The sequence below is a fragment of the Lithobates pipiens genome, unplaced genomic scaffold (assembly GCF_037356315.1).
Source record: "Lithobates pipiens isolate NorthernLeopardFrog02 unplaced genomic scaffold, aLitPip1_a1.2 Scaffold_11, whole genome shotgun sequence".
Lineage (NCBI taxonomy): Eukaryota > Metazoa > Chordata > Amphibia > Anura > Ranidae > Lithobates > Lithobates pipiens.
In genome coordinates, this window is record NW_027507696.1 from 26,570,730 (window position 1) to 26,588,803 (window position 18,074).

Below are 18,074 nucleotides of genomic sequence, written 5' to 3' on the forward strand. Positions count from 1 at the left end.
ATACACTCACCAAAGAGAAGAACTAGTAAGTGTGTATACACAGGTTGCTGTTGTAGATGAACACCACAGGTGTATTGCAGGTTATTATTATTATTATGTATTGCACACCAGGTAATCATGATAATTAATATGGTAATTCATTAGCCAGGAAACAAACATGAACCTGGGCATTGATCGCCATCTGTGGGGGTACACACAGAGCAATCACCTTAAGCACATATGAAAAAAGGCAGCCCCTATGCACACAGTCTATTTTGCATCCCTTTCCACCTATATATCGCTCTTTAGGTGTGTATAGGTTAATGTCTCATCTCACTTTAACTCTCATATCATATATATCTGTTTAAATTTGAAGCGTCCTTTACAATCCCCCGCATCTGCCGTGGGAGGAAACCGATGGGTCCTGTGATCTACTGCTTCCTCCTCTGTGGGTGAGCTGATCCCCTCACTATTTAAATTACTGTAAATCTTCTGTTATGTCATTATATGATTCGCTGCTATTTGATTATTTGAAAATATTTTTATTTATTCTGTAGACTATCCTCCTGAATAAGCGGTTCGCCGCGAAATTGGTAGAGGAAACGTTTCTATAACCCTCTTCAATAGAAACCTTACGGGGCTACACGTCGCTAGTTTATTAAATTGTGGTGTATATGATTTTAGCAATATGGAAGTTTTGATGGATTACATTTTCTTGCCCTTATTAAATTATTTGTAATTTTTATAACAAAGTCTTCTATGAATTATTTATTTAGTACCGCAATAGTCCCCTCAACAAACAATTTTGGGTGTGGATATCAAGGGAGCAGCCTCAGCAACTGCCCCAATATCCTTAGAATTCCCAATTCTTGACAATTATCAATTGGGATGATGGTACTGTTATATGTATTACGTATATTTTGTATTTGAGGCCATACTCAGTTTATGGCTACAGAGCTAAAATGTTGGAGTGTTACCATTTCAAACAATGCACATTAAATAACTATTTATACTGCATAGGTTACAGGATTTTATGTTTTGCTTAGCGTTTAGTATTATAGAACTGTGTAAAATGATCTCACAGTGATTAATAGCAGGTATTAGGTTACACAAAAGGGAAAAGAAGAAAACAGCAGAAAGCATTCCCTGCACAGTTATGATTGTACTCTAATTAAGTTAAACACAACACCTGTCAAAAAGGTATTTTCTTTATTTTGTGTTGTTTTACCTATTGTGGGTGAAATGTCCGTATAAAAAAAAAAAAGAGTAGTGCTTAGAAAATAAAAATGGTCACCTAGGTTTAAAAAATTTGGGGTCAGATTTGAACGCCCCAAAGACTGGACTCAGACTTTTCAGACAATACATCTCACAAATTATTTTTACACCTGGCAATTCATCCCTGGAATATTTTTTTGTTTTGTCTCAGACTTTTAAAATGAAAATAACTTAATTGCTTGCAATTGGTAAAACCCAGGAGAGACAATTAATGTACTGGTTTGGTTATTAACTTGCATAACACTGTACAGACAGAACATTCTCTTTTCTTCATTCTGTCAGTGGAATATATACAGCATATAATGGATTATTCTAAGAAACAATATCATGAAATCGTGAAAATGATCCTGGCATCTTATTTTGTGGGGGTAGTTATGGATGTTTGGGTAGGTTATATTAATACAAGTTATTTCACTTCATTTTCATATACATTCGTAAATAAAATAAAAAAATCCCAAAAAACGATATTCGGATAAGCACTTTCATGTTTGATGGTCAACAAAGGATTAGCTCTGGGTGTGAAAAGGTTATAACAGGATTGAGCTATTTGTCATATATTGGATTGAATGTTAATAGTCCTCTGCACTGCTATGTACTAAAAGAGTGAAATAAATATGGTGAATATCCAAAGGTGACTTCAGGAGAATTGCTGAAAAGGTGACTTCAGAAGAAATGTGTTCACAACCATACGTGCATAAAGTAAAATATGTATAAGTGGTCTTTCGCTATTCCTTTGTGAATAATAATCAGTTAATAAACATACAATATAAATGTGTTCAATAATGTATAGTGTAAATAGACAAACAATAAAAAAGCAAAAGTGATTGCTGTCCAAACAAAATATACTGTCCAATAAGCTGATGAAAATCAAATGTGCAGGTTTCAGCCGATAATCAGTTCTTTTATAGAATACTCACACAAATTCTTTGTACTTCCACCAACACCTCAGTGCTCACAGAACTCTCACCTCATAGCCACATATTAAGAGCCCTTGATAAAAATTTTATATGGGGTCAGTGATCTTTCCTCCTGGGACCAACTCTGTATCACTTCTATTTATAGTCAAGGATCCAGGCACCTAGGGCTCCGGTTCCATATGTGGGGGATCCAGGCACCTAGGGCTCCGGTTCCATATGTAGGGGTGAAATAGACAATAGGCCTCCAATAGTGTAATATGTTTAAAATGAATAAATGACTTCCTCTCGTGACGTAACATGACGTAACACATAGGGCATGGCCGGAGCGGATAACATACAGTGACTTGACGTGAGAGGCAGAAAACTGTGTTGTTTTTACTATTCCATGTGCTTTTAATCTTGCTTTGATGTAAGCATCTTATCGTCTTTTGAATAAATGGAGTTATTTTAAACATATTACTGTACACTACTGAAGGCATGTTGTCTATTTCACCCCCACATGGAACCTGAGGCTTAGGAGCCTGGATCCTTAACTGTAGACAAAGGAGATATGGAGGAGGTCCCAGGCAAAACAATCACTGACCCCATATTGGAATTTGATCAAAGGCTCTTGATATGTGGCTATGTACAAAGAATTTGTGGGAGTATTCTATAAAAGAACTGATCATCGGTTGTTGTAACCTGAACAATTTCTTTTCATCAGCTTATTGGACATTGTATTTTGTTTCGACAGCATCACTTTTGCTTTTTGGATTGTTTGTTTATTTACATCATAAATTATTGGACAAGTTTAGATTGTATGTTTATTCACTGATTATTATTTACAAAGAAATAGCGCAAGACCACCTATACGTATTTTATTTGTCATATATCATATAGATTGACAATCTATTTTGTGACATTTAACAGATGACTTAACAGAAGATAAGTGAAGGAGATTATTTCTAATTATCCTACCACACTCCAAATCTAAATGCATTAAGTGTAAATGCTGTGGAATACATTTACACAAGCAGCATGATTTTAGACTGTGGCAGAAACTGGAGCATATGAAAATGGGATCAAAGCTCGGACCCATATTCTTGCAAAGCAAGTGCAGGTATCTGCTGCCTTCTATTGTAAGCTGCTATTATTATGGTGTTCTGCATAATTATGTGTTAGCACTTCCTGTCTCTGGTAAGCTCACTTTAAAAAACCCCAGAAGGAAGACATGGGAAGAGAGAGAAAGTCTCAGCCACATGTCCTATCCAGGCTGCTAAATCCATACAAGAAGAGACGATTATGCAAATATTCCTATGTTCCAGTAGTTTAACAGCTTCTTGAATGTTTTTCTGAATGCTTGTTATTATCTCACATGCACAGTGTCAGATAGCTAGGTCTGTGGAATGGTATGTATGTAGTGATCACCTTCCAGTGTATTAATAGGTGAACCTGTTTATTGCAATAGAGTTAATAAGCAGCTCATGGTATTTTAGTTAACCCTGTCCCTTCTGATCAGGGATTATATAGCTAGTTTTAGCTTAAGGTTCAATACCAGCATAGGCTAGAGACAGGTTAGCCATATGACAGCCAGTTCCAATAGGTTTTCCCCAGTGAGAGCATGCTAATGACTTTTGCAGTTGCCGAGGTGAGAAACCAAGGTTGTTGCCAGGGTAATGGGGACCAAGTAGCTAGGCAGAAAGGTTGAGCAATAACCAAACCAACATCAGGGCAGGAGACATTCTCGCAAGGTTGGGTCAAGCAAGCATTCAGATCCAAGGAGTCCAACTAGTCGATGGTGGTAATATCTGGGATATAAGGCAAAGAAAGGTGACAGAAGCTAGACAGGAGACAGGAGCCAGGAGTACAGGAACTTGGAAAACCCTTGGGCAGAAAGAACACTCCAAGGACAGAATAACAGAGAAAACGAGAACAGGATATAAGACACAGGATGAGAATCACACAGAGACACACCATAACAGCAATAACAATTTCAATAGTACAACGGGCACTGAAGCTGATGTTGCAAGTGCACAGGTTGCTTAAATAAATAAATAAGATGTAGTTTGCTTGTGTCTGGATACAGGAAAAGTCAGAAAGGACTGTAGGAACCAGGTAGGATAGAAGGATCAGAGCAGGAAACAGAAAATCCCAACAAGAGGACATAAATAGCAGAGCACAGGTGGGTTCTTGAAAATATTCCTCAAGGGTGTAAAACTTAGACAGTTCTACCCAAAATTACAGTGGTGCTGTATTCGTTTTTGCGCCTGGGTTTACAGTGTTTTTTTGGATATGGCTTTTAGAAAAATTTTAAGGATGCTGAGGACCAAAGACTGTAGAGACTCACTTGAAACGTGTGACGTCAGCATGCAATAGGAGCATTGGATCATGGAAATGAATTAATGATCCATGTGAGGTGGGGTCTGAGTTACCCAGATGTAATATTAACCTACAAGGGGACAGAAGAAACAGGCATAACATGTGGACAGAATGAACAATGGAAGACAGAGTGAACAGCAGCAGGAGTTAAGAGGAGGATGCACTGTGGACAAACACCCAGCTGACTCCTTTACACCCAACTGTACCCCAGATAAGTGAACAGTTCATGCAAAACCTTCCCAGCTGAATAAATCCATTGCAGGTATACGATTAAAGAGAAGCCATGAAGGAAGATACTGTAATTAACAAAACAAGACAAACATATGGAAATGCTTTATATTCAGGATGTGCAATGCATAGATCAGATGTAAATCTAACTCAACCACAATATCCAAATATCAGGAAAGCACAGGAAAGAACATGATAGTCAAATCACTTAAAACAGCTCTGGGTCTCTCATACACTATGTGGAGGGAATCTTTATTATAAAACGATGATAAGTGATGCTGCCTCTCACACACAAAAGTGTTGATATTAAATAAATCTTCAGTTTAGGTATGCTTCTCACACCCAACAATCAAATACAGTTGTGCTCATAAGTTTACATACCCTGGCAGAATTTATGATTTCTTGGGCATTTTTTAGAGAATATTATGAACACAAAAACATTTCTTTCACTCATGGTTAGTGTTTGGCTGAAGCCATTTATTATCAATCAACCGTGTTTACTCTTTTTACCCGCTTCCCGACCGCTGCACGATGATATACATTGGCAGAATGGAAAGGGTGGGCAAAAGGGCATACAGGTATGTCCCCTTTAAGAAGCAGAACTGCGGGTCCGCGCGCGCCGCCGCACACGTGCCCACTGCTTTCTCCGTAACCGCGGGTCACGTGGACTGGATGTCCGCCAGGTGCCTGCGATCGTGTCACGCACAGGTAGAACAGGGAGATGCCTTTGTAAACAAAGCATTTCCCCGTTCTGCCTAGTGTCATGACAGAGATCACTGCTCTCTGTCATCGAGAGCAGTGATCGCTGTCATGTGTGTTGAAGCCCATCCCCCCACAGTTAGAATCAGTCCCTAGGACACATTTAACCCCTTAATCGCCCCCTAGCAGTTAACCCCTTCACTGCCATTGTCATTTACACAGTAATCAGTGAATTTTAATAGCACTGATCACTGTTTAAATGACAATGGCCCCAAAATAGTGTCAAATGTGTCCGCCATAATATTGCAGTCACGATAAAAATCGAAGATCGCCGCCATTACTAATAAAAAATAATAATAAAACTGCCATAAAATAATCCCCTATTTTGTTGACGCTATACATTTTGTGCAAACCAATCAATATACGCTTATTGCGTTTCTTTTTTTTGCCAAAAATATGTAGAAGAACACATATAGGTCTAAACTGAGGAATTTTTTTATTTTTTTTTGGTGGATATAGAGGCAATCAAATACCAAGAGTGCAAAAAGTGCTCTCGTCAGGAAGGGAGCAAATCCTTTCGGGGGTGAAGTGGTTAAATCATAATGGCAACAGAAACTATCCAAATGACCCAGATCAAAATTTTACATACCCTGGTGATTTTGGACTGATAAAATGCACACAAGTTGACACAAAGAAGTTTGAATGGCTATTAAAGGTAACCATCCTTACCTGTGATCTGTTTTCTTGTAATTAGTGTGTGTGCCTAGGTCAATGAGTTTTTGGACTCCCGACAGACCCTTGCATCTTTCATCAAGTGCTACACTGACGTTTCTGCATTCTGAGTCATGGGGAAAGCAAAAGAATTGCCAAAGGATCTGCGGGAAAGGTAGTTGAACTTTATAAAACAGGAAAGGGGTATAAAAAGGAATTGAGAGTGCCAATCAGCAGTGTTAAAACTCTAATCAAGAAGTGGAAAATGAGGGGTTCTGTTGAGACCAAACCACGGTTCGGTAGACCAACCAAAAATTTCAGCCACAACTGCCAGGAAAATTGTTTGGAATACAAAGAAAAACCCACAAATAACTTCAAGTAAAATACAGGACTCTCTGAAAACTTGAGGAAAAGATGATCTGCACTCTGATGATTGCTCTTAAAAAAATATAGTATTTATTAACAAGCCACAGTGACCAAACGTAAAAAAGAAAGGTTGATGCATTTCAGCCTATAAGGCCTTAGTCATAACCACATTACAGACATGAAACTTTTGAAATAAATAGTGGCTCTAATACCGCGTACACACGATCGGACTATCCGGTGGACTTGGTCCGCCGGACAATCCGCCTGTGTGTGGGCTCCGGCTGACTTTTTCTTCCCAAAAGTCCAGCGGACTTAGAAAGAAGTTTTGACTCAAAATTGTCCGATGGACTCGGCAGCCCCCTCTGTGTGCTAGTCCGCCGGACTTTTCAAATGAACGGACTTGCCCACACACGGAGAAAAGTCTGTTAATTTTGAACGTGGCTCCAGGTAGATGGAAATAGTGCAGGAAGTCAATGTCGCCGCCTCGGTGAGATTGACACCTCGCTAGCCCTATCACCTGGTATGGATTTAAAGGGAAAGCCCTACGCTGAAAAAACGAGTAGTCCATAGCAGACCCTTATCTGAGCACACAGCCCGGCTGGTCAGGAAAGGGGGTGGGGACGAGCGAGCGCCCCCCTCCTGAGCCATACCAGTGCATCATCCGGGACTGTGACATCATAAGGGGCAGGGTCACCATGTGACATCACCCGGTGACCCCGCCCCTTGTCCCTATATAAGTCGCCGCACAACGTGTCCCCAGCATCACGGCCGGAGAGAGCGTCGTGTCAACATCGGAAGAAGGAAGAAGAAGAAGAAGCAGAAGGTGTTAGCGGCAACGGCGATAGAAGACCAGGCCAACGCTAGTGAAAGAGCTGGAAGAAGAAAGCGGAGGCCCGGAAGAACTGAAGAGCGGGACAAAACCCCCGAAGAGCGGGACAAGACCCCCGAAGAGTGGGACAAGACCCCGAAGTCAGAAGAAGACCCCTAGACGGCAACGGCGATGAAGGAGAAAGCCGGGCTCCTCCGCTAGTAAAAGAGCTAGCAGAAGATAGCGGAGGAGTCCGGCGAGAAGACCCCCGAAGACGGAAGAAGAGAAGACCCCCGGAGCTGTCTAATAAAGTATTTTAAAAACCTGTGTTGTGTGTTTTTTATGTACACTTTTTTCCATGTACCCCATACTCATTCATAAAGGGTGGGGGGCTGGAATCTGGGGGCCCCCTTATTAAAGGGGGCTACTGGATTCTCATAAGCCCCCCGCCCGCAGACAACCAATGGCCAGGGTTGTCAGGAAGAGGCCCTTGACCTCATCAACATCAACCAAACGCTCCAATAAGGAGCCAATTCCAGCAACAATTAGTCCTCCCTGTATGGGATGATCAAGTTTGTGAATTTTAGGGAGATGATGGAAGACTGGCACCACAGGTTTATCCATACTCAGCAGTTTTGGATGACAGAACTCTCATACTGAAGCCCAACTGTAAGTGTTTTAAAAGGGTTGATTGAAAAACAGTAGTGGGATTGTTAGACAGGGGTCGATCTGTATCACTGTCACTGAGCTGTCTGATAGCTTCAGATCTATATTGTTCTCTGGTCATCTGCTTCTTTTATCACTAACCCTTTATTGTCTTTTAATTGCTGTAAAGCCTCTTTCTCTTGCTTTGAGATGTTAGACTTTCTAGATGTTGAGCTACATTGTTTCATTTCCGTTTTAGAGGAATAGAACGGTTGTCTCACTGACCCAGAAGGGGTGATAAGGAGAGAAGGCTACTGGGGAGAGAAGCATGGTGGATCTTTAGATTAAAAACTACATCGCCTCAAGGGTTAAACCTGAGGTGGAATCTGGACTTGCACTTACATTAAGAATGCCTCTCCCCAGAGCCTTCTCTCTCTTTCTCTTTTTTTCCTCCTCTGGTGTTTTTTTTCACATACCTAGATTATCGTTTTTATTTTTTGTATCTACTGTTTTTTGGTGTGTTTTAAGAAGGTATATGTGCATGAGTGCATGCATGAGTGTGTGCATACATGTACTTATTATCACTATAAGGTGTGTGAGAAATAGTGGCATACATATGGATCAACTTATACGCAGTGTAGCTGATTTCCCCTTTTTTTGGGGTAATTTCCTGCAGTCAATTAAAACAATTAATGGGTGGAGCATGTGATCCTTAGAGCTACTATTTATTTCACAAGTTTCATGTCTGTAATGTGGCTGTTTCAAGATGAACAATAAAGAGGCACTTGAAGAAAGATGGGCTGCATGGTCGAGTTGCCAGAAGAAAGCCATTACTACGCAAATGCCACAAAGTATCCAGCTTACAGTACACCAAACAGCCAAACAGCACAGAGACAAGCCTCAAACCTTCTGGCACAAAGTCATTTGGAGTGATGAGACCAAAATTGAGCTTTTTGGCCACAACCATAAACTACATTTGGAGAAAAGTCAACAAGGCCTATGATGAGAGGTACACCATTCCTACTGTCAAACACGGAGGTGGATTGCTGACGTTTTAGGGATGTGTGAGCTACAAAGGCACAGGAAATTTGGTCAAAATTGATGGTAAGATAAATGCAGTATGTTATCAAAAAATACTGGAAGAACATTTGCATTCATCAGCCAGGAAGCTGCGCATGGGACGTACTTGGACATTCCAACATGACAATGATGCAAAACACAAGGCCAAGTCGACCTGTCATTGGCTACAGCAGAATAAAGTGAAGGTTCTGGAGTGGCCATCTCAGTCTCCTGACCACAATATCATTGAGCCACTCTGGGGATATCTCAAATGTACAGTTTATGCAAGACAGCCCAAGAATTTACAGGAACTGGAGGCTTTTTGCCAAGAGGAATGGACAGCTTTACCATCTGAGAAGATAAAGAGCCTCATCCACAAATACCTCAAATGACGTCAAGCCCCCTTTAACATTGATGTTAAAGGATGCAATACACAGTGTTAAGAACTGGGGTATGTAAGCTTTTAATCAGGGTAATTTGTGTTTCTTTTGTGATTATGATTTAAAACGAGTAAACGCAGTTGATTGATAATAAATGGCTTCAGCCAAACACTAAGCATGAGTGAAAGAAAAGTTTTTGTGTTATCATTCATATTCTCTGAAAAATGGGCAAGAAATCATACATTTTGACAGGGTATGTCAATTTATGAACACAACTGTACATATCTGTACGTGCTTTGGAAGTCTGATTGTAATTGGTGATTCAAAAGTAGAAAGGGAGGAATTTTCACAGCGTAGATTTAAAAGAGGACACGCCTACTGTTCTCCAAGTAACCTGTGTGTGCTTTTTCAGAAGATGATTACATACACCTCAGGTTAGGGAAAAATTTGACTTTAGCATTATTGCTGCATTTACTTAATATAATTATGAACACTATAAATTGTTTTACAGTATTTTACATGTATGCAAAAATGCACAGTCAAGGGAATAATGGACACAGCAAAGAGACGCACTATGTACAGTAGCCTTTGTGGAAAAAAACAGCAGCAACTAGCTAGAAAATATGCTGAGCAACTCCCTTTCGGAAAAGACTTGAGCAGGGGATGTCTGCATTGGTCGGGCAGAGTCTATGGACGAACACATGTGAAGGATCAAGTAATTGCTCTTTGATGTACATATGTACCTTTAGAAGGCTTTTGTCAAGATTCTGAATTACGAGAGCATTGGTAGCCAACATTATATTCATCATATGAGACTCTTGGCCCTGTAGAGCCTCCTGTACAATCCCTAAAGGTAAATACAACTATGCAGAAATCAATCACTGAACCTAATGATTCTCATTAGATGACTGCCCATACCATTCAAGTTCCAGTACATTTAACACATGACAACAGACATTGGAAGTTACAATTAATGTAAACTCTAACAATGAACTTCACATATTTGCTTTCTTTTTTCTCTGTTAAATATACAGTTGGAAGTGTTTTATTATATATTTTTGATAGGTGTACAAAAACTTGTTGATCTCAGAAATTCAGAGCTGTCCTGAGACCTGTGCACATTTCTAGATCTTATTTTGGAATAAAGAAGGATTAGCTTTTGTGTTCTAAAGATCTTAAAGTTGAATGTTTCAGCAAAAGACAACTGAGAGGATTTACACCTCGGTCCACAACTGAACTTAATGCATTTTTGTCAGATCAATAGGTATTTTTTTGTACTTACAGGGTCTTTAAACAGATAAAAGGCAAGGAAGTGTGCATGCTGATATGCACTGCATACTGTATTTTATTCTTGACATACCGTATGCTTTAATGTATTTCTGCTATTTAAGCTGCTATTGCTAACCTTCCCAGCTTAAATTTATACTATACTAATAATATTATTATATTATTTAATACTTTGGAACAGGCTTAGAAAAAGCATGCAGAACCTGATGTCAAAATTCTAAACACAAACATTCTGAGGTCTAAGCAATAGGGTCTTGGCTTCAAAGGTTTTCCACTATTCAGGTCATAGTTGTAGACAGGCCAGTTATTTGGTACCCAATATGGAAGAATGGCACAGAGGGACCAAGTAAAGTTGCAGAATTCTTATTTGCTGGATGAAGGTAACACATACCACGTGGAGTACAGCAGCAAAGTACTTGGCTTAACAGTTCCAAACACTATGGTATCAGTATCTCAGAAACACAGTCAACACAGGTGCAATAATGCTCAATGTTATCAGCACATTGGAGTAGTTCCAGCACTAAGGTCGTCACTCTGTTAAGGTTTACGTAGTGACAGCAACATCTGAGTAGATGGATGTTAAGCAGAGTGGCAGTGTAGTAATACTTGGAAGAACTAATCAAAAACCTTTATCACGGTACCGGAGTCCAAGGAATACTGGAGTAGGCAGGGATGTCCCAAATTTGTCCCTCTTCACAAGGAACCTTTTCCTAGGGTTAAATAAGCTGTCCCTATCAAGCATTAATCCTGTCCTCACTTTGCAACTGTGTGTCAACTGCAGCGGGGCACTTATATTTGTTAGTATTGCCCCCAATAAAGATGGCCGTCAAGATCATCCAGTGTTGCAGTGTCCATTCGGACTACTGCTCCCCTGGTGACACCTACAGTGGCTGCAGATGAACAATGTTCCTCTCATTCTTTCTCATTCTTCCTCCATTCCTCTGTACAGTGGCCAGCTGCACCACCTACAGGAGGAAGGGTGAATCGCAACTGCCCACAGCGGTATTGCTAGTATTAGTTAGTAACATTCAACTGGACTTGTTCTTAGTGAAGAGGTTTCACCACTGGTCCTTGTAGATTCATCACACAGTAATGTATCCCTGCATTTATAGCTACCCAGGTAACTCAGCCACCTTAATCAAATCACTCTGGTGTCATTAAATGTGTCATAATTACATAATCAACCCACTATGGTGCCATAAGTGTTAACTGTTTCAATGATATGGCCATGGGTGGGAATTATTGTCAAATAACTGGAGTTGGTGAAATAGCATTATAACTTGAAGACAGTTGATGTCAAAGACCTCCACCCCTGTTTAGATGTATATGTTATGTCTCTTGCAAACCAGCTATTTTTTCTGTCCAAAATGTGAACTTTACTGTCCTCAAAACATTGAGCCTCCTCTTTTAAGTGAACCTGTGGCTAAGCTGTGGGCATTCACATCTTTACTGTATCCTGCAGTGACTTGGGGGTCAGCTGGAGGGACCACTGAGTGCAGCCAAAGGCAAAAGAGATTGGTAATCCTGGAAATATCAAATTTCTCAACAGACTTCAGATCGATGATGATTTCTCCTCAATGGAGTGCTTGTAGTGCTTGTAGTGAAAAAGGTAAATTTATACTAGCTTCTTGGCAGGTGAAGTTCTTATTTCAGTTTACTAACAGTCACTTTTAAGTGTATCCAAAGCTAAAACATTTTTTTCTTTCTTTTGAATAGGTTTTTAATAAATCATACAGTGCCTTGAAAAAGTATTCATACCCATTGGACCTCAACACCCCCCCCCCCCCCCCATTTATGTATAAAGGGAATTGTTATGTAATTCTAACACAGCTTTATGCAGTCCTAGGATGACACCCTGGGACAGTGCGTTAATGGCAAGATTACCAGGTTAAAATAAAGGGAAAAAAATGTTAAAACAAATGCAGCCACCACATCTAAGAGCTGTTAAATTGCAATACTATATATATTTTTTTAGTTCTTGAGTTTATATACAGTATTTAAACCCAAGAACAAAAATGGATAGTATTGCAGTTTACCAGTTATTAGATGTGGTAGTTGCATTCGTTTTCTTCTTTTTTTTTTAACCTTTTTTTCCCGTTATTTTAACCTGCTAATCTTGCCATTAACACACTATCCGAGGGTGACAAGCATACTGAACAGCAATGTCACCCTAGGACTAGGTCTACATAAAGCTGTGTTAGAATTACATAACACCTCTCTTTCTGCATAAAGGGGAGGTGTTTTGGGGTAGAAAGGAGACAGCAGGGAGCAATGATAACTGACAACAGTCCAGAAAAAGAGAGCGCACAGAAAGTTATCAACTCACAAGATTTCTGGCTGAATGAACATACACTTTAAAGCCGAACTCTGGGTATGATCTTTATTGCATATTTACATTGGTCTAACTTGGACCGCTGAGGAATGCACACTGACCACAGAGGGTCACTTTCTCAGCACTGCCACCATTCAAACAACGCCTTTTGTTTATCCAATTAATAACAGTGATCCTTGATTGGACAAGGTAGAGATAGTGACATCACCCCCCCTCCTCTTTACATTGTCCATTTATCATAGCTACTTGTTAACATATCATATAAACATTTTTAACCGCCCACCATCAAACGGCAGCAGAGTGGCACTGATTCGCGAATTGCCATAGCTGTACGGCACTCGTGCCTGCGGCTAGGGGGAGCGTGTGCGCCCCCATGGTGTCTGTGGCAATCGGATTTGTTACAGAACTGATCAGTCTTCAGGTCCAGGCCAATGATTTCTGGCCTGGACCTGCTGATCGGTTCTGGCGAATGAAATGTCTCCCTTGCCTGTGTAAGTGTAACACAGGCAGGGGAAGTGATGTCATCTCCACTCGTGAAACTCTTTTCAGTTCCAGAGAGAGGAGAGAAGATGCCTAACAGTGAGTTGCACAACACTACACTAACACCAGTACACGTAGGCACACTTGTCACCCCCCGATCGCTCCCCCAGTTAATCTCTGCACTCCCTATCACTGTGCCACCAAGTGCAGTTTTCAGATTTTTCACTGATCACTGTACTGGTGTCATTTGTGACACTAATCAGTGTTAGGGCAGTTAGTAGAAGGCCCAGGTACCCCCTAACCCCCTCAATAAAGGTTTAATTCCTTGATCGCCCCCCTAGTTAACCCTTTCATCACCTGTCACTAGTGTCACTAATATAGACTTCAGATAATTTTACTGATCAGTGTATTTAGTGTCACCACTAGTTAGCCAGTTAGCTAGTTACTGTCACTGTCAGATTTTTATAGCATCAGGGTACCGACGCTATAAAAACCTGGAAAAAATAGCGTTTGAAAAATCACTGCGCAAATATTGTGTGAAAAAAAAATTGCAACACCCACCATTTTAAGCTGTAGGGCATTTTCTTTAAAAAAAATATATAATGTTTGGGGGTTCAAAGTAATTTTCTAGCAAAAAAAAAATAATATATTTTTTTCATGTAAACAAAAAGTGTCAGAAAGGGCTTTGTCTTCAAGTGGTTAGAAGAGTAGGTGATGTGTATCATAAGCTTCTAATATTGTGCATAAAATACCAGGACAGTTCAACCCTCCCCCCCCCCCCCAAATGACCCCATTTTGGAAAGTAGACACCCCAAGCTATTTGCTGATAGGCATGTTGAGTCCATAGAATATTTATATTTTGCCACAAGTTTTGGGAAAATGACAATAAATGTATCTATTTTTTCACAAAGTTGTCACTAAATGATCTATTGCTCAAACATGCCATGGCATATGTGAAATTACACCCCAAAATACATTCTGCTGCTTCGCTTGAGTATGGGGATACCACGTGTGTGGGACTTTTTGAGAGCCTAGCCACCTACAGGACCCTGAAAACCAAGCACCGCTTTCAGGCTTTCTACGGGCGTAAATTTTTTATTTCACTTCTCACACCTATCACAGTTTTGGAGGCCCTGAAATGTCAAGATAGCACAAAAAAAATAAAAATTACCCCATTTTGGAAAGTAGACACGCCGCAGTATTTGCTGAGAGGCATGGTGAGTATTTTGAAGCTCTCATTTGTTTTTGAAAATTAAGGGGAAAAAAAAGGAAACTTGTTTTTTTCTTTTTTCAATTTTTGACAGAAAGTGAGATCTGCTAAATACTGAACATGCCTCTCAGCAAATAGCTTGGGGTGTCTACTTTCCAAAATGGGATCATTGGGGGGGGGGGGGGGGGGTTGTGCTATCTAGGCATTTCATGGCTTCCAAAACTGTGATAGGTAGTGAGGAGTGAAGTCAAAAATTTACGCCCTTAGAAAGCCTGAAGGTGGTGCTTGGTTTTTGGGGTCCTGTACGTGGCTAGCCTGCTATAAAGTCTCACATGTGGTATCCCTGTACTCAGGAGAATCTGCAGAATGTTCTTTAGTTTGTAATTTCACATATGCCCATGGCATGTTTGAGCCATATATCATTTCAATGACAACTTTGTGTAAAATGATTTTTTTTTTTTTTCAATAATTTGTGACAAGAAAATAAAATATTCAATGTGCTCTAAAAGCCTCTCAGTGAATTCCTTGGGGTGTCTACTTTCCAAAATTGGGTCATTTTTTTTGGGGGGGGGTGTACTGCCCTGACATTTTAGCACCTCAAGAAATTAGCTAGGCAGTCACAAACTAAAAGCTGCGTAAATTCCAGAAAATGTACCCTAGCTTGTAGATGCTATAACTTTTGCGCAAACCAATAAATATACGCTTATTGAATTTTTTTTTTTATCAAGATATGTGGCTGAATGCATTTTGGCCTAAATGTATGACTTAACCAGTTAACAACCAGCCCATAGCCGAATGACGGATACAGGTCGGTTGCTTAACTCTGGGAGGCCGTCATATGACGTCCTCCCAGAATTCCACTCTCACGAGCTCCCTGGGGCGCGCACTCGAGAGCATCTGTGACCGTCGGGTCCACAGGATCAGGGCCGTTTACCACATGATCGCTCCATCAAATGATGGAGCGATCACTTGTAAACAAACCGGCGTCGTGTTATCCGATCGGTACAGTGGAGGGGAGAGATCGGTGTCAGCAGCGCTGTGGGCTGGATCTGCAGTGCCCACAGTGATGCTCACCGACAATTAACCCTGTAATGCCCTGCCAATACTCTGCAATACCCAGCAATACCCTGCCAATACTCTGCAATGCCCTGCCAATACCCTGCAATGCCCTGACAATACCCAGCAATGCCCTGCCAAAAGTCTGCAATACCCAGCAATAATCTGTAATACCCAGCAATACTCTGCAATAGCCTGCAATACCCTGCCAATACTCTGCCAAAAATTGCCATACCCAGCAATACTCGGTGATACCCTGCAATACCCAGCCATAGTCTGTAATACCCAGCCATACCCGGTGATACTGTGCAATACCCAGCCATACTCGGCCATGCTCAGCCATACTCGGTGATACCCATCCATGCTTGGCCATGCTTGGCTATGCTCAGCCATGCTCGGCTGTACTCAGCCTCTGTATGTTGCCAGGCTGTGAAAGTCCCACACATGTGGTATCGCCATACTCAGGAGGAGTAGGAGAATCTATTTTGGGGTGTCATTTTTGGTATGTACATGCTATGTGTTATAAATATTGTATAAATGGACAACTTTGTGTTAAAAAAAAAATGCATTTTAACCACTTCCCGCCCGCCGGCCCTCATATGACGTCCTTGACTTTGTAGCTACAGGCATAATTCAGATATCAGCTTTTTCAGCCAGCATTTCCCTACACCATAAGAATGATCATTGTTGCTGTTCCGCTGCTTGATCGTTCTTACAGGAGGTGAGAGGGGACAACCCCCCCCCCCCCCCCTCCCGCCACCCTCTGGTGCTTCTACCGTCTCGCCAATACGATTAAAGCCAGAATCTTTTTTTTTTTTATTTCAGGCTTCCCAGCCTAGAGGTCAGATGTGGGGTCTTATTGACCCCATATCTTACTGTAAAGAGGACCTGTCATGCCATATTCCTATTACAAGGGATGTTTACATTCCTTGTAATAGGAATAAAGGTGATCAAAAAAAATTTTTGGGGGGGAAAAAAGCATCAAACTAAAATAAATTTTAAAAAAATGTATTGTTAATTTTACTTTAAGTGCCCCTGTCTCCATGTGCTTGCATGCAGAAGCGAACGCATACGCAAGTCCCGCCCACATATGAAAACGGTGTTCAAACCACACATGTGAGGTATCGCTGCGAACGTTAGAGCGAGAGCGTGTGCAATTTTGAAGGGTGACAGGTTTGGTATCTATTTACTCGGCGTAACTTCATCTTTCACATTATGCAAAAACACTGGGCTAACTTTACTGTTTTTTTGTTTTTAAAGCACAAAACAGTTTTTTTTCCAAAAAAATGCGTTCGAAAAATTGCTGCGCAAATACCGTGCGAGATAAAAAGTTGCAACGACCAGTCAACCACCATTGTTTTCTCTAGGATCTTTGCTAAAAAATATATATATATATATATATATATATATATTGTTTTGGGGTTCTATGTAATTTTCTAGCAAATAAATTATGATATTTACATGCAGGAGAGAAATGTCAGAATTGGCCTGGGTGCTCCAGAACGCCTGGTGCTCTCTGCATGTTGGGCCTCTGTATGTGGCCTGGCTGTGTAAAAGTCTCACACATGTGGTATCGCCATACTCAGGAGTAATAGCAGAATGTGTTTTGGGGTATAATTTGTGGTATGCATATGCTGTGTGTGTGAGAAATAAACTGATAATATGACAGTTTTGTAAAAAAAAAAAGGAAAAAGTAAATCTTGGTTTTGCAAAGAATTGTGGGAAAAAATGACAACTTTAAAAAAACTCACCATGCCTCTTACTAAATACCTTGGAATGTCTTCTTTCCAAAAAGGGGTAATTTCGGGGGGTATTTGTACTTTTCTGGCATGTTAGGGTCTCAAGAAATTAGATTGGCCGTCAGTACTTCAGGTGTGATCAATTTTTCAGATATTGGCACCATAGCTTGTGGACTCTATAACTATCACAAAGACCAAATAATATCCACCAATTTGTACTTACTTTTACCAAAGATATGTAGTAGTATAAATTTTGGCCAAAATTTATGAAGAAAAATTACTAATCTGCTAAATTTTATAACAGAAACAAAGAAAATTTCATTTTTTTTTTACAGAATTTTCAGTTTTTTTCTTTTATAGCACAAAAAATAAAAAACCCAGCGGTGATTAAATACCACCAAAAGAAAGATTGTGTGAAAAAAAATGACAAAAATTTCATGTGGGTACAGTGTTGCATGACTGAGTAATTGTCATTCAAAATGTGAGAGCACCGAAAGCTGAAAATTGGTTTGGTTATTAAGGGTGTTTAAGTGCCCAGTGGTCAA